The sequence below is a fragment of the Netta rufina genome (genome assembly GCF_964035555.1).
Source record: "Netta rufina genome assembly, chromosome: 12".
Taxonomy (NCBI): domain Eukaryota; kingdom Metazoa; phylum Chordata; class Aves; order Anseriformes; family Anatidae; genus Netta; species Netta rufina.
Genome location: NC_140135.1, coordinates 13,638,390 through 13,663,436, shown reverse-complemented (window position 1 = coordinate 13,663,436; position 25,047 = coordinate 13,638,390). Strand labels below are relative to the sequence as shown.

The window sequence follows — 25,047 nt, the reverse complement described above, 5'->3', positions numbered from 1 at the left end:
AAAATCTGGCAGGGATTTGTTTTACTACCGCTTGGATGGTGTTGAGGTGAATAAAAGTGTAGCTGCTGGTGCTACCGTGCTCCTCTGGGCACAGAGGTCGGAGCAGTTGCTGTGTGGGGGGAGTCGGGAGGGGATGGCACTGGCTGCCCATGGGGTTGTCCCTGCATCCTGGACTTGGGAATGGCCCGGCTCTGGGCTGAGCAGGCCATGGTAATTTTCACCCCATTTGTCAGGCAGGGAAACTGAAGCACAAAAATGCTCAGGATGGGCTTTTTCCAAAAGCATCTGGTGATTTTGGGCTAGCTATGGATTAACCTGCCATTTTCTCTCAGGTGGGTCACCTCACCGGCTGCTTCAGAAAAAGCTGGCTCCATCAATTTGCCTGCAGCTGCCCAGATAACCGGCAGCAGACATAAACACAAGCCAGACCCCAGAAGCACAGTCCTGTGATGCAAACCTGAAATTGTCCTTCCTTTTTTAGGACCTAATCCTTTGTCCTTGCAGCAAGAGGCATAAATGCAATTTTTTTTTTTTTTACACATCACTGTGTGTTTAATGTTTAACAGTGGGATCATTACGGTTTTATTAGCAGTATGTAATGCTTTTTCATCTTCAACTGACTTTGCAAACATTAACTAATTGATTTCAACTATGAGTTGGCATGGTGGTAACTAAGAGAAGTGATCTGCTCCTGGCCGCAGAGGAAGTCGTCGTGAGAACAGGGTGCAGAAAGCAGGGCTCCCGGTGTGCTGCTCGGACCGCCAACGCCGGCTTTTTTCTTACAGCCATTTCCAGCGGTGCTGTTTTCAGGGAGGGCCGTTCCGCAGGCGATAAGCAAGCCTCGTCTGCCTCTTTCAGCTCCTGGTTGAGCTGGACAAAACGTTGTATGTGTTGCTGAACCCCGTAAAATGCTGATTTAAAAAATAAATAAATAAAAAAATAAAATAAAATAAAATAAAATAAAATAAAATAAAATAAAATAAATAAAAAAGAAAAAAAAAGAAAAAAAAAGAAAAAAAAGAAAGAAAAAAAAAAGAAAAAATTAAAAATAGGCGATTGACTCAGTTTTCTTATGTGATCCATTGGCTGCTGGTTGTTTCCAGCTCGCCCTGACCAAACGCATAATTAAAACGTAAGTATTCGTGGGAATTAGACGCTAAAGTCAGAAATTGCTTGCAATCAGACAGCGCTATCTTAAAGACAGGTCTGCCTTGAAGCATCCTGAAGACGTCCACCCGGACGCGAGCCGCAGGTCTGCAGCACGCAGCGCATGCAGGGCGCCCGCACGCTTTGCCCCCTCCTCTCCCTCACGCTGCGCCCCTTCCCCCTCGCGACGGCGGCTTGGGGGACAGCGGGGGCGCAGCGGGGTGACACAGCCCGCGGCTTCGGGGTCTGCGGGGACAGAGGGGACGGCTCCCGCGGACGGGGAGGAAGGCGACCGGGATGGGGGGGGGGGGGACCCGAGGGGCTGCGCTGCCCCGGTGCGCGGGGCCGCGCGGGGCCGGGGCGGCCGTCGGGTTGCCATGGCAGCAGCCAGGCGGCGCGGCGGCGCGCACGGCCGGCGGGGCGCGGCGCGGCGCGGCCCCGGAGCGTACCATGTGCGCCCGGCGGCGGAGGGGCCGCGACGACGACGACGACGACGGCGGCTGCTGCTGCTGCAGCTGCTGCTGCTGCTGCCCTGCTAGCTCCGCCGCGGCGGGCAACGGCGACCGGGAGCCGCTGCGTCAATGTAACCGCGGTGGTGGTAGTGGTGGTGGTGGTGATGGAGGAGGGAGGGGAGCGCGGGGAGGGGGCGCCGCTGAGTGACATTTCCACGCCGCGCGTGGCCGCTCCGCCGCGGGGAGGGAGGGAAGGAGGGCGGGCGGGGAGGGAGGGAGGGAGGGAGGCGTTAAAATGGCGGCGCGCAGCCGGCCCCCGTGCTAAACCGGCCCCCGTGGCTCGCCCCGCGCCGCCGCCACCCAGCGTGGCACGGAGCGGCCGCCCGCTGCCTGCCCGCTGCCTGCCCGCTTAGCGCCGCCGCTCCCCCCCCCCCCCCTCCCCCCCCGAGGTAAGGCCCCGCAGCGGTGCTCGGGAGCCCCCCGCGGAACGGGGAGGGGGGCGCGGAGGCGGCGCCGGGGGGGGGGGGGGGAGCGGCGGGGCCGGGGGTGCGGGCTCGGTTCGAGGGGGGGGGGGGGGGGGGTTGGGGCGCTCCGGGTCTTTGTCTGAGCCGCGACTCGGCGCTGCCCCCCCCCCCTCACCTCACCCCCCACGAAAGGTCGCCTTGCTGCCGTTCGGGTGTGTGCTTTTATTAAAAAAAATCCAAAAAAATACAGAAATAACACCAAAACGGCCCGGCCAGCAAACTCACGGACTGGGTTCTGCAGTCGTCGTGGCTGCCCAAAGCGTGCCAGGCGGTTTGTCCGTGCTCGCGGCGTAGCGAAATGCCTCCTCGGCCCGAGGCTGGAGCGGAGTTTTAGTCCCGAAAAAGCAGCACAAAGTATTTGCTGGGCTCCCCTCCTGCTGCAGAAACGAGCGGGGGCTTTGGAGGGGGAATTTCTTTTTTTTTTTTTTTTTTCTTTTTTTTTTTTTTTTTTTGGACTCTTATTAAGGCATGCGCATTTGTTCATTCTTGCCACTGCACTGGAGTCTGCCTAGAAACAAAGAACACAGCCTGGCGAAGTTGATGCTGGCTCTGAAAGTGTCTGGCTTTTTTTTATTGTTATTATTATTGTTTTCTTCGTCATTTACTTGTGCCGTGGTTAAAAGGCTCTAGATATTTCCGTGAGTTATCTCCATGTGTCTGCATAGATTTTCTCCCCCCCCCCACCCCTCCCGCCCCTGCCCCCCTCGACCCTGCCAGGCCAGGTCTCTACGCATTTCGGAAAGTGCAGCCATGATAGAGAGAGCAACTTCTCCCATTTTCACCCAGCCCCGTGGTATGACAGTTCGTGGTAGGTGTGCCTTCCGACCGGGAGCCACCCCCTTGCTGAATCATTGTGGAGCGATGGCCGGACAGCTCGTCTGCTCGGGGAGCAAAATATTCCCCCGTGGAGCATGAGGTGATGGCGAGGCGAGAAGAAAGTAAGAGACCTGTGAGCGTTCGGTTCGGGCTCGGCCGCGCGGTTGCAGGGAGCGAAACCGTCCCCTCCCGCGGCAGCAGGAGCAGTGGGTGCAGGTTTGGGCTGAAAGGCGAAACGTGCGGCGCTGCCTTGGAGGTAGTGAAACTCCGAGGGCCTGATCCTGCTGCGGAGGCTCCGGGTGTATCGAGACTCCGTGTGTACCACGTTTTGGGAGCAGCGCGTGAATCGGTGGTACTGTGCAGCGATGGTTGTGAGCGGTAATCCGGGGATGTGTTTGTATAGATAAGCGGTTGAGCGGTGCCGTGTCCGTGCTGTTTGCCTAAAACTGGGTGCTTGTTTATTCTGCGCTGGTGAAAGTCGTCAGCTTCGTTACTGAGAAGAAATAATGACTTTGGGGGGCTTGGGGCGTGTGCGTGTCAATTACTAAAGTGCTGCTTGGTGCTTCTGCCTTTATTCAAAGGATGCCAGAAAGTATGGAAGTGAGAGGTGGGATGAGCAATTTTGAGCTGGGGTGTATCAAGCAAGACTAAATTGCAGTGGTTGTTGGACATGTAATGTGATCCTGTAATTAGAGCGAGGTAATAGTCTATATACCATGTTGAAACTTTTGAGTGTCTGAGTTGGAGCAGTCTGAATTAAGCAAGTTCTGCTGGGATTATGCAGTAGCAGAAGTAATGCAGTTAAAGTTTCCATAAGCAGCTTCAGTGGGGTTGCGGAGATGTTTTCCCCCTATGGGTCCTCCTTGCGGGTATTTTGCTTTTAAGGTAGCGCGCAGAGGCTGCAGCGGTGCTGCTCTCCAGGTTGGAGAAATACCTTATGTGGCACAGTCCTGCTCCTTGGAGCTTTACTTACAAACGAGGGCCTGAATTTCACATCTCAGCCCTAGGGAGAAGAAATAAACTCCCGAAGGAAAGGGCTCGTGGGTTCGGCTTTGTGCGGTTCGCACAACTGAGGGGGATTTAAAGGGCTCTGTAATTTGGTCTTAAAACTTCCCTGCCCCCACCACTCTATACCCTGAAAAGATTTGTGTTACCAAGAGGTCTGGTCTGGAGCCTGCGGGGCCGTGGGCTTTCCAGCGCTCCCTGCCAGCGGGTGGGAGCTCGGGGGGCTGTCAGACAGGGCCTGCCTTGCTCTTGGGCTGTGCGGCTCCCGGGCACGAACCAAGTGTGAGTGCAGAGCTCCCATGTGTGGGCACCAGCCCTCCTGCAAATGCTAATTTCCCTCGGTGTGTGTGTGTGAGCGTATAGACATGGTACATATTTAAATTAAGTCATTTCCAAGTAGCGATGGCCCAGAAAAGTTTGAGAGCTATTTTGGCGTTTGAGTGTTTCTATTTGAAAGACAATGGGCTGTACAGAAGCTTCTAGGTATTATGGGATGCACCTACAGCAAGAGAAGGTGCAGTCTGTTCTCAGACGCAGCCAGTCTTCCCAGAGCAGCTGTGTTTTACACATGTGCCTGTTCAGTCTGGATGCATCTATATATATAATGGGTCTGGTACTATCTTCCAGGAGGTTTGTGATAGACCCACTGGGATCCAGAGCAGCTGTGATGGTTAGGGAGGAAACCAACCCCTCGGTGCTGTGATGCTCAGCCTCCCGCAATGTCTGGCCAAGTCGGGAGGAGCTGGGGTGCTACATCCTCTTCCCCACTAAGGGGGAGTGAGGGCTCTCCAAGGAGGATGAGGAAGTGCATCTGGTGACTGGCCTCTTCCCTTAGCTGCCATGGGGAGGTTACTGAAAAGCAGGGTTGCTGGGGTGTTGATGCTCCAGTTTGGCATCCACATAGATGATTTTCTAATGGTTTTCATGCACAATTCTGCTTCATAAGCAACAGTGGCCTGCTCTGCCTCCTTCTTTGATGAATAATGTCTGGCAAGAGGCTTAAGTGTGTTTCTTACATTTTACAGGTCTAGAAGTTTTGTTCTGTGTGTTTAAGGGAACACCGAAGTGGGACTTAAACTTGTGACCCCAAACTGGGGGGCTCTGGCTTTCGTACCTCTTGCAGTATAGTTTGGAAATTAGTTTTGAAGCTGGTGCTGCAGTGGAAAAAGTGGTTCTGCTTCCAGCTGTTTGCTCTCCTGCCTTTACCATCCTTACTGATTAAAAATAATCTTTCTGAGTAACAACAAAGAAACTGACGCTCTCTAACGGTAACAGTCACTGCTTCCCTGGTTTGTTTTTCCCCGTGGCCACACAAACAGTTGTGCTGGCACAAGGACCTGGGGTGTACAAGCGGGACAGGATGAGGCCAGATTGCCGCTTTTGTTAGTGGCACTGACTTGTGCCTTAGCATAAAAGTTAGTGATGGCAAAACTGCATGGCTGGTGTCTTGCAAAAGGCTCTTTCTTCATGAACAAGTCAAACCACGGCTTTCCTAGGCACCGGTGACTGCAGCTTAGTCAGGAGCCTGAAAGCAAATTAAGATTTTTTTTTTTTTTGGTGTGGATAATGCGGGTACAGGTGATGATTATGAATCTGCAGTCAGAATTTGGTTACTGATGCCTGCAGCAGGCCACCCTTGCCATACCAGTGGTAAGAGCTTGGCTTTGGCAGTGGAGCAAACCATTGTGTGACTCAGACATGTTGGGAAAGAATCTGCAGCCTTTATAGGAGCAGGCTTTTCTGACCATGAGTGTACTCGAAGTCACGTGTGGAAACCGAGTACTAGAAACACGATGCTGCTCATTCAGAGGGAGGCTGTGTGCTGAAAAGCAGAGTTTGCGTAGGTCTCACCTTCCAGATGTAGTTATAGGAGCTGTGGCACTTTCACTGTGCTCTGAAAACCAAGTCCAAATGTCCAACCAAAGATCTGCCATCTCAGACACAGCGTTGCACATCTGGGTTACTCAGGTCTGGCCTCCTGGCTGGACCCAAAGCACAAAATGTGAGAAAAATCTTTTGAGACGTGATAGAAACGTTTGGCTGGAGGATGATCATGGCCTGGAAGGGAGAGGATGTCTTTCTTTACTGAACAGTTTGTATTTGCTCTTAAAATCCCTTAAAAGCTCTGAAGCTCAAACTTGCTTGATTTGCTGTGTTTGCCACATATAATATTTCAGTGAGAAGTTTCAGTTCTGTGTGGGTGAGTTAGTGCAGGAACTGTTCCCTTTTAGGTGACAGGGAACTGTTTTACTCACGTAATGCACTGCTTTGCTTGTTAGATTATTTTCCAACTGTCTTTTCAATCAGTATATTTCAGACCTCTGGGCAGCGTGTGTCCTTCTCTAGGGCACTGCTCAGGTCCCACTTTGGCATATGCTCTAAGCACAGACGCATCTCTTTGCTGAAGTGCAGTCTTTGAGCCAGAGCCTTTATAATACCAAACCATTTTGTAATTCTCTGCTCACCTTTAATGCAGCATCACGGGTACTCCAGACTTTGTACGTGTGTCTTCTCCTGGAACAGACTTCCTCATTGTGTCCACGAAATGTAGAAATGGTATAAACTGTTCCTTTTAGTTTGCTTTCTCTAGGCTCATGTAGGCATGCAAATTGCTGCTCCTGGGTAGATTGTTTGCCTGAATCTGTGCTTGTGACATTTCTGCAGCTGCGTGCCTTTTGCCTGCTAAGCTGTGGTAGTGCGTGCTCTCTTAAAAGGTGTGTATCCTCCCATTTTTCCATGCCATCTTCCAGGAAGGATCGTCTACCCAGAGCGATGTTATCTTCCCCCATTTTAAGTGGTGTCAGCAGATATTTATTTTTTTCCTTTCTCCCGTCCTGATGCTAAGTACCCACCGCTGGGATGAGTCGTCTTGTATTACTCACTTGGAGCAAATCTGTGGCTTGGCCTCCAAATTACATGGCCCTGCTCAGTAAGGGTGAGGTCCTCGGGAGCCCAAGTCAGGGTGCCAGGATCTGCTCATGTGCCGTTTGTAAAAGCACGTATGGTGATAGCAAGCCAGAAAACCAGTGGCCTTCAGAGCTCAGTATTTTATGTCTGAGGGCTTCTGAATGCATAAAATCAGAGAGAATGTGTCTGTGTAATCCGATCTGTTCTTGAAAGCCTTGCAGAGGGCTGCATGCTGCAGACATAAGCTGTGTCAATAAGAACTCTATTCACTCTCTGAAAACAGCCTCGTGATCGGGTTTGACTGGCAGGCTTCCTAAGGGAGGGCCTTTTTTGAGAAAGAGCTTGGATTTTGGCGGCAGTTCTGACTGCCTTTTCGGACTCCCACTTATTGTTCTTTCCTTGGCGTGATAAACTTGGATTTTGCTGGGAGGTTTCTTGGGTACAGTGAGAATTTCATGCAGCGTGATAACAGGAGTGCGGCGAGAGTTTCCTTCCTCATAATGCAACCCCTCTGCCGAAGCAGCATTTAGGAACACGAAAGTGACAGATTTAAAAGAATATGAGGTAGGACTGGAAATTGCTGTGTGGGGGAGATCGTTTTTGCGTGCATGCTCAGGGTACTTTATTGCAAAACAAAGGCACAAAATGCACATCCACGTCAAACTTGTGGATTGTAATGGACAAAATGTGTTTGTGCACATTTACGTGCCTTTTTTCTTCATTTCTGCAGATGCCTGTATTGCCCAGAAGTGTTATAGGGTGAAATTCTGCTTTCACTTACACTGGCATAAATCTGCTGCAAAGCCAGTGTAGTATTAATGACCGTAATTTGGCCGGTTGTGATTATTTAAAAATAAAAAACAAGCAAATACAAAACAATATTCTTATTCTACTTTATGAAGTATTCTAGACCTGTCGTGTAGTCTTCTAAAATCTTGTAGTAAAAATCTGCTTGATAAAAACAATGTATAAAGATTGTATATACAGTGTGTAAACATTGCTTTTATCAAGCAGATTTTTTCGGAAAGCTGAATTTTAATCAAAATACTAGACTGAGCTGCAGTTTAGTATATAATGTATGTCTAAATGGCTTTTTTATTGCATTGCATGAGTGCTATTCAACATTTCTTCTGCTACAGTCTTCAAGTCAATGTCTCTGGCATTTAGTTACCATTTTTAATAAAAGAGGTGCTGGACAATCAGTTTTGTATGTTTTCATTTGTCTTTTTTTTTTTTTTTTGCTGTTGTTTTTTTTTTTTTTTTCTTGATGATCCCTTGGTATATCTGGCATTTCTTTAGAGCTTCAGCTCCTTGACTCAAGTTATGATTTTAAAATTAGCTCATCTGTATGTCTTTCTGGGTTATTCTTGTACCTGCAGAGAAAAACTTGAAAACATAATTAGGATGTAATATACATAAGCTCAAAAAAAAAAAAAAAAAAAAAAGGTAACAGAACTATTGTTTAAAAGAAATGCAATTATCCTTTAAGCCATTTGAGGCCTGACTTAATTTCTCGGGGTTTGCTGGTGACAATGCAGTAAAACTGAAGTTGACTCCTGATAAATGCCTGTACTGAGTCAGGAGTTTCGCTGCCGAAAATTGAGACGGAGCCGAGGAACAGCAGGAGCCCCTCGATGCCTGGAACCAGGCGCTGGCCCTGTGAGGTTCACACCCCCAAATGCTGTTCGATAAAGGCCTGATCTTCTCTGTGAGAGCTGTAGAACAAACTGGTAGAGTGGTTCAGGTGGGATTAGGACCAGGCCCCAGGAAAACAGCGCGCAGACGCGGGCAGTGCTGGGTTGTGACAGGCATTGAGAGGAAACGCTGGGTTTGCTGCTGCTGCTCATGACTCGGGGAGGCCGCAGCTGGGTAATTTGTTTTTACTTCCTGTTCCCAATCTGTTTGGGTCAAAAGTAGCGGTGTTTTTCCACATTACGATGTTTGGCTTCGTTCTGCAAGGCAGCAATAAATTTCACACCGGGCACAACGTGTTTCTTATATTTCGGAGGCTCTTTATTGCTGCCCTGCCTTTTAATTTGGATGGTGAAATCTTTATTAGTACCTCTCTTATTGCATGGACCTGCTTTCTGGGAAAACAGAAAGCTTTTTTTTTTTTTTCTTGCTGCGTTTTGGAAAGCCTTTGCAGGGCCGAGGTGCTTAGTGGGGTGCGTGCGCCTCGCAAAGGGCAGACGGATCTCATTCTTGGGGTGACAGAGGCTGGGGTGCCGAGTTGCTACGTGTGCGTGGCTCCCCGGTGGGGAAACCTGTCCCCAAAAGACAAGCCCTGAGGACCCCTGAGAGCATGAGTGTGGCACGTGCTGTGGCTCTGCTGCTGGGCATTGCGCTCCAGAGCGCTGGGTCCAGGATCACCCCGCAGGGTGCGGGGCGCTGTCACGGGCCTCCGAGCACAAAACTGGTGGAGAAGGGAAGGGAAGGGAAGGGGCATCCTCCTGCACACAAACAAATGAAAATAAGCAGCTCCTGTTGCATCCTTAACAAAGTGTATCTAAAGTTATTTTTGAACAGAAAAGAAACAGTAGCATGGGGCTGTTAGCAGGGTTACATGGTAGCAGTAAGAGGTAACTGTCTGTCCTCTTGCCTCCAAAGCATGCAGATGCTCGCACCATACCCACTGAGGAACCCAGGGCATTCAGGTGCCTTTGTGCCCTCGGACAGGCTTCCTGGGTTATGCCGCTGCCTCCCTGCCTTGTAGTTGCTGCATTTGATTCTGGTGTCTGGAACTGAACACCTCAGTCCTAGGTCCTCGCTTGACCTGGGTTTGTTCCCCAGACCAAGCCCTCCACCTGCAAATTCGGCGTGGCTAATTGCTGAGTAAAGTGCTTTGTGCAAGAGCCCCTGTGCCCTTCCTTGTGCGTGGCCGTGCTAACAGCTCCCATGGGCCCTGATGTGCTCCAGCTGATGCAGCAGCACCTTTCATGTGGGGCTGGAGGAAGCAACGCTGCAGGCCATGTAAATGAAGCTGACCAGCTGGGGACTTTCCAGCTCTGGTGGCTGTGTCATAATATGACATGTTTGATAGCTGACGCTTGGATATCAAGGTTGGAATGCTGCTGCTGAAAGTCAAACTCAATTTGTGTCCTACATTAGGTGGAAGGTTATATTTCTGAAAAAGACCCTGAAATCAATTAATAACATACAGGGAAGTTTCTGGTGTATCTGACAATAGATTTACTTGTTTACTGTATGGTGCCACCATCTTATCCCTATTGTGATAGCAGATTTGTAAATTCAGCACAGCTGTGGAGTCTGTCTCAGATTCCCTTAGGAGGGTGACTACACTATTTTGCATACCAGCTCACATTAGAAGCAGTTTCTCCCCCAGGTCTTGGAGCATCTCCACCTGCTCAGCCAACCTGGGGGATGCAATATCTGACAACAGAGTATTTGGTTGCAAAATGCTATGGGATTTATCCTTATCATAGAGTCTACACCCAGTTTCTCTTGTGTCTCTGATATAGATGACTTCCAGGTGCAGGTAAAGAGAGAATCAAACTTCTGTGGAACTTGTGTATGTGGGGGAATTGTGGAAGCTGCTTGACAGAAGCACTGCCAAGGTAGAGCCTTTGGCTGCTCGAGTACCTGTGGGCTCCACACAGAATGGAACCTGCTGTCTGCTGCCCTTCACAGGGGTTTTGGCACTGAAAGGTACAGACTATTTCCTCTGTTGCTGTCCTCATTCCTCTGCCTTGTGCTTGGTCTCATAAATGTTTGTCCTGGCCAGGAGAGAGGGCAGAAATGAGCCCTGGGCCCTGTGGGAGGGCAGAACTGCCCAGGCTGATGGCAGCCTGTGCTTGGGTCAGCTGGAAGTGGTGGTGAAATCAGAGCTGGAGGCTGCCCAGGCCTGCAGGAGAGCGTCTGCACAGGTGGGGCCGAGCTGCTCAGTGACAGCCTTTTGCAAGGTGCTGTTTTTTTCTTTAATTCAGTAAATTGCTAACTGTTGTAGTTACATACCAGTTATTAAGGGCAGTGCTTAATACAGCTGTTGCACGAGCCTGTGAGCAAAGGCAGGTGCCTTTTACCAGTGGTAACTCCCTTTTTGAAACAAAAGGACTGGACAGTTGAGTTGGACTGCTCGTGGGCTACTGGAATTCACCACAGAAAATAACTGCACGCAGGTCCCTGCACTATAGGCTTGGAAATGTGTTGCCACTGTGGGGACCAGGTGAGCAAATGTGGGGGCTGAATCACTGAGACTGGCCCCACCGAGTGCTCCTGCTTTGGGGCTGGCAGGCAGGGACTGGCAGTGTGGCTGCCATGGGGTTGCCTTTCCTACAGTGAAACAGAGATGTAAGCACATGGGGGAAGCCTTTCATTTAGAGGGGTAGCACAGAGCAGTGTCCTCAGGTTGAATGTGAACATTCATTGAAGCCACCCAAGTTCAGAAAGAAAGGAAAGAAAAGTTCAGAAAGAAAGAGGAAAGGAAGCCGTTAGAACTGCAGAACTTATTTACAGAGTTATGTAGCAATTACCAAAATAAAAAAAAAAGGGGGGGGGAATATAGGATGCTTGTTGAACTAACACTACAATATTTTTTTTTTAAGACTTCTAGTACAGCAAAACTGCTGAGGGGGAGAGGTCCATTGCAGTGATTGTAGTCCAAATATAGTGTCTTTGTGATAGGCAGAAAGCAAAGCTGACTACAGGTAAGAGCAAGACTGGGAGGAAGGTTTTAAAACAAACAAACAAACAAAAACAAAAAACACCACTAATATTCTGAATGGTAGAAGAATGCATTTCAATTCATTTGATGTCAGTAATCTTTGTTATTAGCTGTAATATGCTGGTGAGAAGCACACAGTCTTGACTATCCCCACCCTGCTGCTTCCCCAGAACTGTGTTAATAAGAACAGAGTTTCTCCTGACCTCTGCTTTTAGACTATGAGCTCCCAAGAGCACAAATTACTCTTCTATGTTTTTGGACAGTATCTGCAGGTAGTGAAAGCTGCCACAAAAAAAAAAAAAAAAAGGTAGCAGTGCAGCTAGGAATGTGCTCCTGCAGTCCCAGGTCACTTAGCAAGGGCCTGATTCTGCATGATGCTTACAGGAGGATGGATCTGGGGCTGTGACTGGGTCTCAGGTATGTGGCTGCTTTTAGTATCATCTTAAACCTGTACGTATCCAAAGTGGTTCTCAGCAGGGTGATCTTGGGAGGAGGCTTGCTGAGTTTGGAGAGCAAGAGGGGATACAATCTGCTCTATTTGCTGATGTACACCTTCCTGGGAGATGTACTGAAAGAGAAATATAAATGCAATGCTACTGATGTACTTGATGCAGTAATGCTAGGTAGATTGTGGTGACAAAGAGGTGAGATTAGCTTTAAGATTTTTGTTTGCAAAGATTGAGCTTTTAGTGCTGGGAGAGCAGAGCAGCAACATGTAATACCTTTGGGTGGGAGGTTATCATGCTTGTCTTCATGTGTCTCCCTTTTCTGAGGGAGAGACTGGCAGTCGTCCCTGTGCATGCAAGTTTGCTTAGATTTCTGCAGTAACGTGATGTTGCTCATCTTGGAGATTCAGGCAAGTGAGAGAATTAAAGTGTGAGATCTGCTTGCTCATGACCTGAATCCCCTAATCACAGCCTCATGTAAGTGAAGGTCTTAGGCTGGGTTGAGTAGAGGGCATCTCCATATGAGAAAATGCACATCTGTTCTCAGCCTTCCAGAATTAGAGCTTATTCGTGATGAAATGGAGTTGTCTCCTTGCCTTAAACCAGACCTGCTGTGTGGGCATTGCTTCCCCTGTGGGTAGTGCTCCACAGGAGCCTTGGTGAAGGTGGGTATGTGCCACCGGAGCTTCCTGTAGTGGGAGAGCCTCACCCGGGTGCCAGAAATGCCTCTGGGGTGAGTCTGTGCCTTTTGGAGCTGTGCCTTAATAGGATGGACTCAGATTAGAGCCTTAATTTTGTTTAATTTGAGCTTTGTGCTGCTGGTTTTTGTTCTTTAGCCTGGGAAGGAACATTAGCGTGGTTCATACAATAGTGTGGCCACTTTCACTGACCCTGTAATTTGCTTTTGACTGTCTCTGCTTTCTGTGGATGTTTTTCATAGGGTGCTTCACTAATGCCAAGCCGGTGGTAATCCCACACTTTGAACTTTGTGTTCAGCTAATTCCAGGTTGTAAGACTGCAGCCAGAAGTGTAAGACTAGCTGTTTTTTTTTCAAGTAGATGGCTAAACTGAAAATTCAATTAAAAAAGAAAAGGATTTTATTCCACTTTAGGTAAACTGGTAAAAGAGTCTTTGGCTTCAGTGATGTGCTGAAAAAACAATCCCATTTTCTGGCATAGAGGCATAGGGAAGAGCATTTTTGTTGAGAAATATAGAGTTTGTTTATTTATTAGATGAAAGGTAGAGATACTTGGCCTTGAAGCATAGTTTCAGCTGAGAGGTAGAGGAGAAAAGTAAAACAAGTGAGAGAAAAACCTAATGCTGCTTGCCTTTTGTGAAGAAATGCTCCGGTTTTTCTTTTGAAACGATCTGAAAATTCAGGTTAGTCACGAAAGCTGAATAAATAATTTCTCTGAAAAAAAACACTACCTAGCTTGCAGTCATTGCAGACATAAAGGCAGGGCAAAATATTTTGTGAAAGGACTTAAAAAGCACATTTGGCTCGAATCTGTTGTTGTGTAAACTAGGAGAGCATCTCTGATTCTTGTTTTCTGAGGATCTGGCCTGCATCTTGTTTTTAATCTATTTTTCTCTCCCTCCCCCACCTACTCCCATGATATGAAAGGTGAGTCTGTGTGGAGGCTTTCTTGCAGCACACGTTTGAGGAATGCTGTAGAGCTCAGAATTTGATCGGGAGGCTCCTCCTAGCCTCAGTGGGGTTTTGTTTACAGCTCCTGTGCACCTAGTGCAAGGCTGTGCTCCCATGCACCAAATATTAGCTCAGTATCAGGTCAGACACAAGTACTTGGGGTTTTGATCATCCTCCCACAAACTTTTGTAGAAAACACAGTGCAAATGTCTTTGAGAACGATGAAAAACACCTTTGGTGTTGCATGAAGGTTGGTGTGAGTGGTTTTTTTTTTTTTTTTTTTTTTTTTTTTTTTTTTTTTTTTTAGCTAGCTGCCTTCTCAAATAAGGTGATAACAGATTAGTTGCTAATATCTCATTCACAGGTTGACATTTCCACTGCTGCTGTTGATATGCTGCTGGGGCCGAGGTTTTCTGGTCACGAGGTGGCCGAAGCACAAACCCAGACCAGGCTCAGTGTGGGATAAGAAGGCAGAAGGCTCCTGGGAGCCAGTGCCCAAGGGCTGGGTGTCCAGGCAGAGGCATGGGGGTCCCAGCAGGCTGGGGACTCAGAGCCACGCAGGCTGTCAAGTTTTTGTGGTAATGGAAATTTTGCAGGTCTCTGCAGGTGAAGGCTCGTATTTGATGGCAAACTGAACAAGTAGGGAGATGAGGTCGGTGGGGGTCAGGATTTGGGGGGGGGGATATTTAGCTCTGAGAGTGAAGATGGGGAGCTTGTGTGAAGGAATAGATAGAGGAGAGGGGTAGGAAGGAGAGGCAGGGCTGGGGCCTGAACCAGAAGAAAGGTGTTTGGATGGATGGCAGCATGGCAGAGAGGAGCGTCAGGGGTGTCAGCAGGAGCCTCTGTGTTCTGGGGTTGGAGCATGACTTTGTGCTGTGCAGCTGGGACCGTGCCCGTGTTCCCATTGTTCCCCACAGGATCCGAGGCAAATACCCTGCTTATATGATGTGTCTGGGCAAGACAGGACAAGCTATTGTCCATCTGCCTCTGGCCTGGCCTGCAACTCCTGCGTGTTGGCTGCATGGTGTGGGGACAGAAAGGAACATGCTGAATGTGAGATGGTGTAAGAGCCACGAGCTAGCTCTTAATTTTTAAGTACTATTGCAGCAAGTAGCTGGGCTGGGCTTGGTGAGGTACTGTTACAGGGTGACATGGTAGCTGTCTGAAGTCCTTTGTGCTAAATGAATGCACTGTACTGATGTCTCTTTGCTGAAGGATGAAAACCTTTAGGTGAAGCTGGATGTAGCAGATCCTTCTGTGTGCAGCCAGGGCTGTATTTGAGATAACTTCTGGGACTGTTAATTGAAGGTTCATGTCCTGTCGTGCAAGTGCTAGGATGGGGATTTACCTTGCAGAAGGTAAAGCCAGTGTTTCCCATTTGCTTTCTCTTTCTTGAATGCGTGTGTGCTTTTAAGCAACGTGAGGTTCTAAGGGAGCCTTTTGTCAATAAACATTAGCATTTGTGCAGCATGATCAAAAGAGTCTCATGGCTCTGCAGGCTGAAGGGGAGACTGAGCATAGGCAGGCCCGTGTTGGAGTCCCTGTGTGTTCGCTGTGCCCTTAAGGTAAAGGATTAGGCTTGCAGAAAAGGAACGAGGTCAGGTCTAGACCAAGAAGTAGGCTCTGGAATCCAGCCAAAAGCGTAAGTAAGGTTTTTCCTGTAACAGCATCCTAGATGTGGCAGTTGTGTTGACTTAGCCGAAATGAGGCTGACATCTGTAGGTCAGGCCTGATTAAAAGCAAAGGAGGGTGGAGAATAGCTCCGCAGCGTAAAGAGGATTTGAAGATAATGGCGGGGGGAGATGTGGAGCCCATACTTGCAGAATTTGGCTTGGCCTTGGGACTCTTGCCCTGTCTGAAAGCTCCTGGTCGCCTGGTTTCTCTGTGAGCCTCCGGAGTGCTGTGGCTGCTGCTCCCTTCTTCCTTGGTTCACAAATGTTTTCTGATTCATCCATTCCCTCCAAGTCTGTGACTCTGTGGATAGAAGTCTGACTTGAGCGTTTTCCTTCTCCTGTTCAAGGAAAGCCTTCCTTGCAAGCCTTTGGCTTGCTCTAAAACCCCATGGCAAAGACAGCACCCACCCCTTGCTTTGTTCTGCTAAAGGGTTAAATGTCTGGGCCTTTTGCTGGGTGCAGATGAAAAGTGCTGTATTGCTGAGCATTATGTGCCAGAGGCTGCTTCAGAAAACATTTCTGTGTTCCTTTTGACCTCTGTTGAATCTTCCTGCCCACCCTCAGTTGTGCTGGCTGCTGAGGGTGCTGGAGACTGTTTCTTTGCTCAGAGAGGAGGAAAGAAGGCAATAGCACTTCTGAAGCAATAACCCTTGTGCTTTAATAGGGCATCATCTTGTTTCCAAACTGAGGTTCGCTATCACTAGCTGCTACTGAACTTATATTTTGAACGTGCTGCTTTCCAAAGGGTTTAACGCAGAGGATCGCCATCATTTGGGATAGGTGAACTGAAGCATGGAGAGGTGAAATGACATACTGCAAACTCAATGAAGGAGCTTGGTGCTGCCACCACAGTCAGGAATGCAATTAGTTGGTCTTTTCAGTGCTTTCCTAGGAGGGGACAGTGAGCCAGGAGGGAGCTGGGGCTCAAGCAGGCTTGGAGTGTGTTCAGGGAGGTCTGCAGTCTGCTGCCAGCCTTATGAAAGAGGTGTCCAGCTGCCGTCAGCTTCCCAACTCGAGTGGCTGTGTCTGAGCTGCCTGGGCTGGCCTGTAGCCTGGCTCCATGGAAGGGCTTGGATTTTCTCCCTGGGGACACTGGTACAGTCTGACTGCAGCTCCCCAGGTATTCATGTTTATTTGATTGGAAGTATTCAGGGACTGGTCCACTGTTCTGACTCTTCCACTGAAAGAAATCATCATGGAAAAATGGCTTATTTGATTAGGTGAAAATTCATGTAGTAAGAATCTGAGAGGAAAAGGGTTCTTGGTTTCTCCCTGAAGCGGGAGTCTCTAAAGTTTCTAAATGAAAACCTTTCTTAGCAAGATAAAAATAGAGAATTACTTGATGGGGAAAGTACTGACTTCCCTACCAACTCTGAGTGGCCTTCGGCTGGGAGGAAGTGGGGAAATTAGATCAGACCTGGTGGTTTTCCAGTGAAGTAGCTAGAGTTACACCAGGGCTGTGTTTTGCCCCTCTAAATTTAAGGGGTATATGAATTGGTATGAAAATTTAATTTAAAATCCTGCCAAATGATACTTTCTATAGGATTTGCCATCTGCACAGCACTGTACCATGAAGTGCCCCCAATGTTACGTGGCAATGCTCTTCACATTCAGGTGCTCGGTCCAGCTGAATGGCACTGATAGTTGTGGTAACTGTTCACATCGGTCCGTTAATAACTTTTATACTTGGGGAAATCACAGCACAAGCACTAATACCCTTGCATAGAGTTCTGGGCCTCTCTGTCAGGAGAGTGGCAATTGTTTGATGATTTTGTGGAAAATAAATGATCTCAGCTCTCATTGTAGTCCCTAAATTCATTTTCAGCTGTGACAAGAGCCAGGATTTAAGCCTGGGTCCCCAAAAGTAAAATGCAGTTAATTAGTCCACTCTATCATGTAGCTGTTCTCAGTTTAACAAAGGCAGTACATTCAGCCAGACAGTTCTTGCTCGTAAGCGATGCTAACCTTTTGAGCTGCACGTATGGCAGTGTGCTTGCTCAGAGCCTAAAGTCCATATGTTTGCATCCCTTTTCAGCAGTGCTTCTTAACCCCTCTGTACAGCCTCATTATAATGCTGCTGATCTCCGATTGAGAAACTTCTGGCACCAGTGTGTGTGTGTGTGTGTGTGTGTGTGTTAAGCTTGAGTGATGATTTGTGTTACGGCGGTGGCTGTGGGTTCGTACCAAGATCAGTCTGCTGCAGAATAAAAGGGGAGAGGGTTTCTGCCCTGAGGAGCACGTAGCCCTTGGTGTGAGTATACAGCGCGTGGTTTCTGGGCTGGAGGAAGGATGTGTGAGCACTCATCCTGAGCCCTGGCTTCCTGTTCTTACTGGACCAGATCTCCTCTTGGACTGGAAACCTGTTTGCATCAGGTGCTGATAAGCAAGAGCTCCACACTGAATGCTGCCGTGGGAGATCAGGTGTGGTGAGGTGCAACCTGCAATAAGCCAGCAGAGTGAAGAAGTGCTGTCACTAGGTGCTGTGCTGCACTTCTCCTGGAAGGTCAGGGATGTAGGGGACACTTTTGCTTGCCATCTCCCCATTTTTACGGGTCTAGCCCATAGAGAGGATGGGGCAGGGCAGCATGCTTCCCAACAGCCTGTCTTTTTCGGGAAGTTTTCCTACCCAACCACTGACCTCAGGCAGGGCACTTATCTCTCTTCTGCAAAGGGACTAAAGCTTGGATTAAAGTTTCTTGATGTTCGAGTCCTTCATAATACCACAAGGGTATACAAGCTCAAAATATTATTTTTCTTTGTTGTGTAAATATGAAAGTTTGACTGTTGCCCCTGCAGTGTTACAGCATTTAGTAAACTGGGGCAGGGGGAAGGGTCCTTAGTCTGGGTATAGCTGCTGGTAATTTTCCAGGAAAAAAAAAAAATAGTGCCTGCACTTTAAAAAGTGTAGGGCCTTATTTTCAGACCCTGGCATCTTTTTTGTAGAATCATCATAGGATGGCTTGGCTTGGAAGGGACCTTAAAGTCCACTCAGTTCTGACCCCTCTGCCATGGGCTGGGATGCCACCCACTAGATCAGGTTGCCCAGGACCTCGTCCAACCTTGAACACATCTGAGGATGGAGCATCCACAGCTTCTCTGGGCAGCCTGTGCCAGGGCCTTGCCACCCTCTGAATATTTAGATTCAAGCTGCACAGTAAGTGCACATACTTGGCTGCTTACAAAAATGTACACTCACTGGTATTGTAATCCAGAGCTTGTGTTTGCAGGCAGTGCCTCTTGGTTGAATGCAACCCCTGCACAAAAAATCGTCTGTATGTAGATACTAGAATGCGAACAGTGATGGCTGTGTGACTGGATAACGGGTCAAGACCCCCTGAAAATAGAAGCATATTGATGTTGTTAGCAAAAGCTGTGGAGCATGTTTTCCTTGAAAATTGTTATTCAATATTGTCCTTGGTGTCTTTGAATTAAACATACCGTACAAAATGGCTTGCTGGAATTTTGACTGTACTGGAGGATTGGATATTGGGTAGTCATTAGCAGCAGCCAGAGATGGTAGCATGACCTACTGAACAGACAGCAAGATGCATAGGCACTAGCAGCAGGGAAATCTAAGATGAGAAGGCATGGAAATATATGTACAAGGTAAAACTTGCGCAGCAAGCCCTTATGCAGCAAATAAAGCAAGGTCTTACTGACCTTGGCAGCTGTACAGGGCAGCCTTTGCATAAGAATTACTTGTGCTTAATATGCTGGAGAAATTATTCACGGACAAATATTGTTTCCTGCAGCACTGGGGATGTGATCTTCTTACTCCACCTCCATTTGCAACGTAGAAACACAAATGCATCATGGACAGGGTAAAAGGAGCACCTGACTCTTCGCAAACTCGTTGAGTTCTTTTTTCTGTGATGTGGAGAAGAAATCTGGTACTGTCCTGCCTGAGCTGAACTTTTCCAGTGCCTTGTAGCAGCCACCTTCTCTTGGAGACCTGGCAGTGGCTGGATATAAAGGCAGCATGGTGGGTGTCTTCCTTAATTAGTCCACGCAGTTTGTGTCTTCTAACAAGAGCTCTGCTCTATTGTAGGCACGGGAAGTAGTAACAAGGAAGATTGATAGGAAAACACTAGTGTGGAGGAGGGTGGCATTATTGCTCTGTGAAAATGCGTGTTTTGTTTTTTGTTGGTTTGTTTTTTGTTTTCTTTTACTCACAAACCTAGGCATCTGCTTCTGTGGAGCTGGGTCTGAGCTTGGACTGTCCAGCCCCCTGGTAAACCCCTGCAGAAAGGTTGTGTTCCTGGATCCCCAGGGGCAGAGCTGTGGGGCAGGACGGCACAGCATCTCAGAGTGCCTTGCACTCCACGTTGTGCTGTGGTGAGGCAAGCAGAGGGACCTCGACCTGCAGGCTGGCACGGTGCACGTTACATGCCGGGAGATTCTGAGCTGGCAAAGCTTTGTTTTCCCCGACTTTGCTGTCAGCATCTCCCGTGCTCCAGTTCCTGCGTGCAGCTCTGAACCCAGCCAAGTACAGCTCACCTGCTCTTCCGAGTGGGCAGGAGTTACTACAGAGCCTATAAATGGTGGCTCCCCACATCAGAGCCTGGTCCCTCTCCAGTTGAGACGGGGGTGGGACAGATGGACCTTGAGCTGGCCGGAGCCTCCGCTCGGCATGTCCTGGGGCCTGGCCAGTCCCTGTGCTGCCGCCGGTGTGGGGTCTGTGCCTGCCCAGCTCTGCGTGGGCTGGCAGTTGCTTCCCCTGCTGAAATCAAGTCAGTGTTTCGCCCAGCTCTGCAGCTATCTGCTAGTGCAGGCTCTCACTACTTACTCGGTACCATGGGTTTTTCTTTCTCGCCCTCACCCACTGAAGAGATCAGTGCCATAAATGCCCACGTTCCAGAATCCCTCTTGCAAGTTTTGTCGGGGCAAGGTCTCCCAGGGCTTTTTTGGAGGGATACTGGGAGAGGGTCAGAGATGGTGTTTGTTAATATTGATCATGGGGAGTGTAATTAATGTGGGTATAAAGTGTTAAATGTTAAATTAAAATGGGAGATTTGAAAGCAGTCAATAGATCAATTCTGAGGCTGGGATGAAATGCTCAGACTTTCAAACAATAATCAGATTTCCAATAAAATCTCCATTGTGTATAATTAAAGGGGTTGCAATATTAAATCAGGTGTTAAGGGAATGATATTTAGAGGATGCTGACAGAACAAAGATCCAGACAAAAAGAGGCCTCCTGTCTGCAAGCAGAGCCCCTGACTGGGCAGAAATTGTGCAGAGAGTGGGGAATGCACGAAACTAGCAACTAAAATCACAAAAAGAGGAGAGCGGTGAGAAAGCTGCAAACTCCTGGCTGCAGTGCTCAACATCAGGCTGGCTTTGTCCTGGTAGGTCCCTTGTACTTGATCCATCCATGTGCATGTACATCTATGCCTGAGGTCCTCGTGTTGGCCGGCCAGCCCTCAGAGAAGTGAGGGCAGCATGTCAAAGCCCACCCCAGCAGCGAGTATCCCATGCAAAAGCCTCCCCAGGAGAGAGGGGGGAAAAAATATTACTTACCAACCACCACCATGTTTCAGTGATATCCCAGCTAGTCAATAAGAGCAAAGGCTTTGGGATCAATGCTCAATGGGATCAAAGATCAATGCTTTGGGAGCTCACAGAGTAGCAATTAAGGAGAGGTGAAGTTAGGCTCGGCTCTATATCCAGTGGGATGTATGGGGTGTCCGAGGGCACATAGGATTTCCAGGATGTGTCTTTGAAATTTGTGTATTTTTTTTTCCCTCGCCCTACAATCTGTAAATATGTAGAAAAGGGTGTGGAGTAGCAACTTCATAGTTTAACTGGCCTGTGAGTAATGGTACCAAACAAGTCCTGCTTTGTGGGGCAGCGTCAGGCTTTGCTCTTCCAGTCAGCTTAATTTTCTGATGCCGCAAGCCACGTGGGAGGCTATAGGAAGCACCACAGTACCCATTCCCCAAATATGTATCTTTGCTCTAATCCCTAAAGGGATAATTCAGAACATAGGACAGACGTAGAATTTGCTCTGGGCTCTGTACCTGTCAAGGTAACATTACCATGAGATGGAGGGGGGAAACACTACTGTGCTGGATAAGATGAATGAACTTGCTCATTAGCCCTGGGCATTTATTTCCTAACCTTGTCCTGTACCTGTGATGTGATTATCTGTGAAGACGTAGCTGTAAGGCTCTCCAAAGCCTTGAAAGACGCATGTTTCAAGAGTAGGTTCTCACTTTGTTTTATAATCCTGGTGGCAGCCTGTGCTGTGTAGTTCTTGAGGTTTAAATGCTGATTAGGTTAATGGATTGTAATGTAACCCCACCCAGCCGGTCATCAGTCCCTTGGAAATGCCTTGTGATTGGGATCATTATTGCTTAATTGCAAGCCCTGCCTTACTCGTGGACTTGGCAAGGCTGGAGCTTACCCTGCTCCTTGAAGAGTGGAGGGTGAAGAGTGGGCAGGGAGGTGTCTGCAGGGCAACGCTCTCCTGGTGCCTTTGTGTAAAGGTCCCTAAAATTTCCACTGGCATAACTGGGCAGAGGCGGATCTTTGGAAAAAGTGCCCTTGTGCTGTAGCCCACAGAAGAGCTTCTATATTAACAAATCCTGAAGGAGGGTTAGTTATATTGTAGCCCTTGTTTTCAAGGTCACTCTTAATATTTTTTTTTTAATTGCAAGTTTGCTCCCAGATCTGACATTGCAAATGAGACTTGCTGCAGTGAGCGTCCCCAAATGGTTGGAAATTATGACATTTCATCTCGAGATTGCTCTGTGTCACCCTGACACTCCTCTTTATCTAAGAGAAAAGCAAGCTTTACAGACTGCCGTACATAAACTTTAACTGGGAGTCCCTAAAAAGAGATCTCTCTGAGAAGAGACTGGTGCTCAGCCTGCAGCATATCATAAAAGTCCAGGGGGCAGGGAGATCAAAGCGTGACTGTGGGCGAAGGCTCCAGAGGAGCTTCATCATCCTCCTTCACAGAGGAGCTGTTGAGATCCTTGCTGAGAGAGGCTAGCGATGCACAAAGCTTGCACAAGTGATGGGGAGACCGGACAAGCACTCAGTGGGGAGCTGGTTGGGGAATACCGAGCAGGCCAACCACGGCAGGCTCAGGAAATCCTCCGAGTTAAAAATAGTGGGTGGCTGGGTGAGTGTCACGCTGGGAGATCGCATGTGGCTGCCTCATAACTTTTGGGTGGCTGCTGGGCTCCAGGGGGAAGGAGGGCCAGTCCTCCACCCCTATCTGCCCCCTTCCTCAGGGGTGCTCTGAGCTGCACTGTCCTGTGCTGGCACTGCCATGGTGAGGATTGGAGTTTGGGGGCAAAGGTTCTGCTACAAGGAAAAGAGCAACCCGCTCTGTGGGAGGCTGGCAAGGTGCTGTGCTCCTTGTTGGGGCAGGAAGGTGTGAACCTGGGGTGTTTTTCTGACAGTCTGACCCGTTGCTGTGCCCTGTGCTGCACATACAACGCTGCTGCTCCTATACCTGTCCTGCCCTCAACCTCACCTTTGTAATCTGTAATGCTGGAGAGGCTCCCCAGATTCAGCTGAGCACAGTGTGCTGCTCAGGGGGATGTTCCCTCTCTGCCTGCACCTGCTTGCAGACAGGAGCAGAAGAGACTTGCAGACAACGTACTGCTCAGAAGCATCATGTTGGAGGCCTTGTGTGCTGGGAGGCAAGTGCAGCCTTCCGTGACTGCCCATCAAAGAGCAGTGTCTTGTCTTCCCCGGGTTGTTTCTGTGATTCTGGTTCCAGTCTGCTGGGTTCTTCCACCTACATCTTTCTTCGGTATGAGTAGGAGACCAGCAGCTCTGGGCAGCACAGGAGGGCTGAGGGGGTGCTTTGCCCTTCATCCCGCACACTTTGCCACCCTTTATTCCTTCCGTAGAGAGAATGACAAGGAGCAGAGCACAGATGCCGGCCTCTGGCTGCTTGGAGTCTATTCCTGAAAGCCCCGATTCTCCCAAAACTGTACCCCTACCAGACAACCCCCTGGGCTAGCCCTGGCTGTGCTTACTTGAAGGTGAGGACCCTCAGAGTGCTCCTGCGCTTGGGCTCTGGTGATCCTGGCAGGGCAGCAGCAATTCGTGTGCTGTGCCTGTGTCAAGCCCCAGTCCTGTTTTTCCTGACCTGAACGCATGGAACAGCTTGTTCTCTATTGTCTGTTAACCCTTACAAAGGCGCTTAATCTTGTTCTCCTTTGTTCTGCATTGGTTGTGCTCGGCAGGGTCAGGTCCCTGCTTTTGGTTTAGGGGCAGAGCCTCGCTGAATAACTCTGTGCTCCGTGGGGCAGAGCCTGTGACGGAGTTAATTGCTGAGTGATGACGGCCCTCCCCTGCTGAAGATCTGCTCCCATGAGCTATTTAAGCCTCTGTTTCTTGTATCTCCATGCCAATCAGATTAGCCAGTGCCAGGAAACAGACCGTGGCCTGCTTGCTCTTGAATGCACCCTTTTTCCTCCTTACCTGTTTATCCCAGTCAAGCCACTTCCCGCTCCACCTTGGTTCTTTTATTGAGTTTTGTTTCTTCCTTTTCATTTTCGGTCTCATTCTGGCTGTCTCTCCCTGAGGCTGTCTCGCTGCATTTTGACACCCAGCCTTAACGCTTAACAATAGACCAAATTCCGTTCCCTGCCGTGGTGCGGGATGCTCTGTTTGCAGCGTGTTGGTGAGCTGTGCCCCCCTGCTCTGCCATGTCGTGCTTTCCTTGCTTTTCTCTACAATGCTCGTCCTGCTGTAACCTGGATTCCCCTTACCGTGCAGAAGTAGAGATCTCAGGTTCGCTGGAGCTACTGAAGGTACTCATCTTTGCAGCAAAGCAAAAGGAAACGAGTCCAGGAGGGGAGAGCGTTCTCTGCTCGTGTGGCTAAGAGCTGCTCAGCTGCAATCAATCCCTGTGGCTGTTGCTGCCCAAGCATCTGGGCATCACAGTGCTCTTCTCCACGTTGGACTCTCCTGCTCTCTTGCTGCAGATTTCAGGAAGAGCTTTGCTGTTGCAAAAACAAACAAACTCAACACCCCCCCAGTCTCACAGGACCAAGCGTTCCAGCCTGGCCATGTGCGCTAAAGCAGGCCCATCCCCTGTCTCTTGCAAAGCCCCACCTTTATCCTTATTCTAAAAATAAAATGCAAGGACATTCCTTCCTAGTTACTCTGTTCTGTTGTTGTGACCTCATTAGACTTTCCCAATAGAAAATTTCATTGAACTCCTCCATTAGTGGTGAAAACAAACAAGACCATTAGACTTCCTCTGGAAAAAATGCATCTATATCACAGGGAATTGCAGGGAGCCAAATTTCCACAGCTGAGTTTGTGCTGTATGCATATGTTCCCTTGTATGCCTTTTGTAAACAAAGTTATCTTCACACTTAGAAGAATTTAAAACAATTTTTATCCTTTAGATCGGATTTGCCTCCCCAATTTGAAATAGCTTCTGTAATGTTAAAAGGAGCAAAGTGGCTGCTACCTGGGGTTGCAAGAAAAGAGGCTTTTGTTTCTCCAGACCCCCAAGCTAAATATGTTTTTGAGGCTTATGTATGTGCATGTACGTAGGAATGATAGCCAGGTGATGGATTGCTAAGCCACATCATAAATTCAGTTTGTCGGACACCTTTGATTACCTCCTCTGCACTCTGCCCGTAATCATTCTCCTTCAAACATCCTTCTAATGTTCTTAACAGCAGCCAATTAAAACAAAGACTCCTCTTGCCATCTATCCCCTCTTCCCTCTGCCATCACCCAAGCTCCTTCTCTTAGGGGAAGGAAATAAA

At 48.7% G+C, this 25,047-nt stretch overlaps 1 protein-coding gene across 3 annotated transcripts in view; it reads left to right on the top strand.

Annotated features, from left to right (window-relative positions):
- Positions 1–1,616: 1,616 nt before the first annotated feature.
- Positions 1,617–25,047, top strand: part of MBNL3 (muscleblind like splicing regulator 3) — a 99,041-nt gene continuing 75,610 nt past the window's right edge. For 2 of the 3 annotated variants that reach the window (XR_014618796.1, XM_084294042.1), the window contains exon 1: positions 2,981–3,060. The gene's annotated coding sequence lies outside the window, so the exon portion shown is untranslated. Of the gene's footprint in view, positions 1,730–2,980; positions 3,061–25,047 lie in introns of those variants that run through there. The other variant, XM_084294043.1, reaches the window with a different exon arrangement.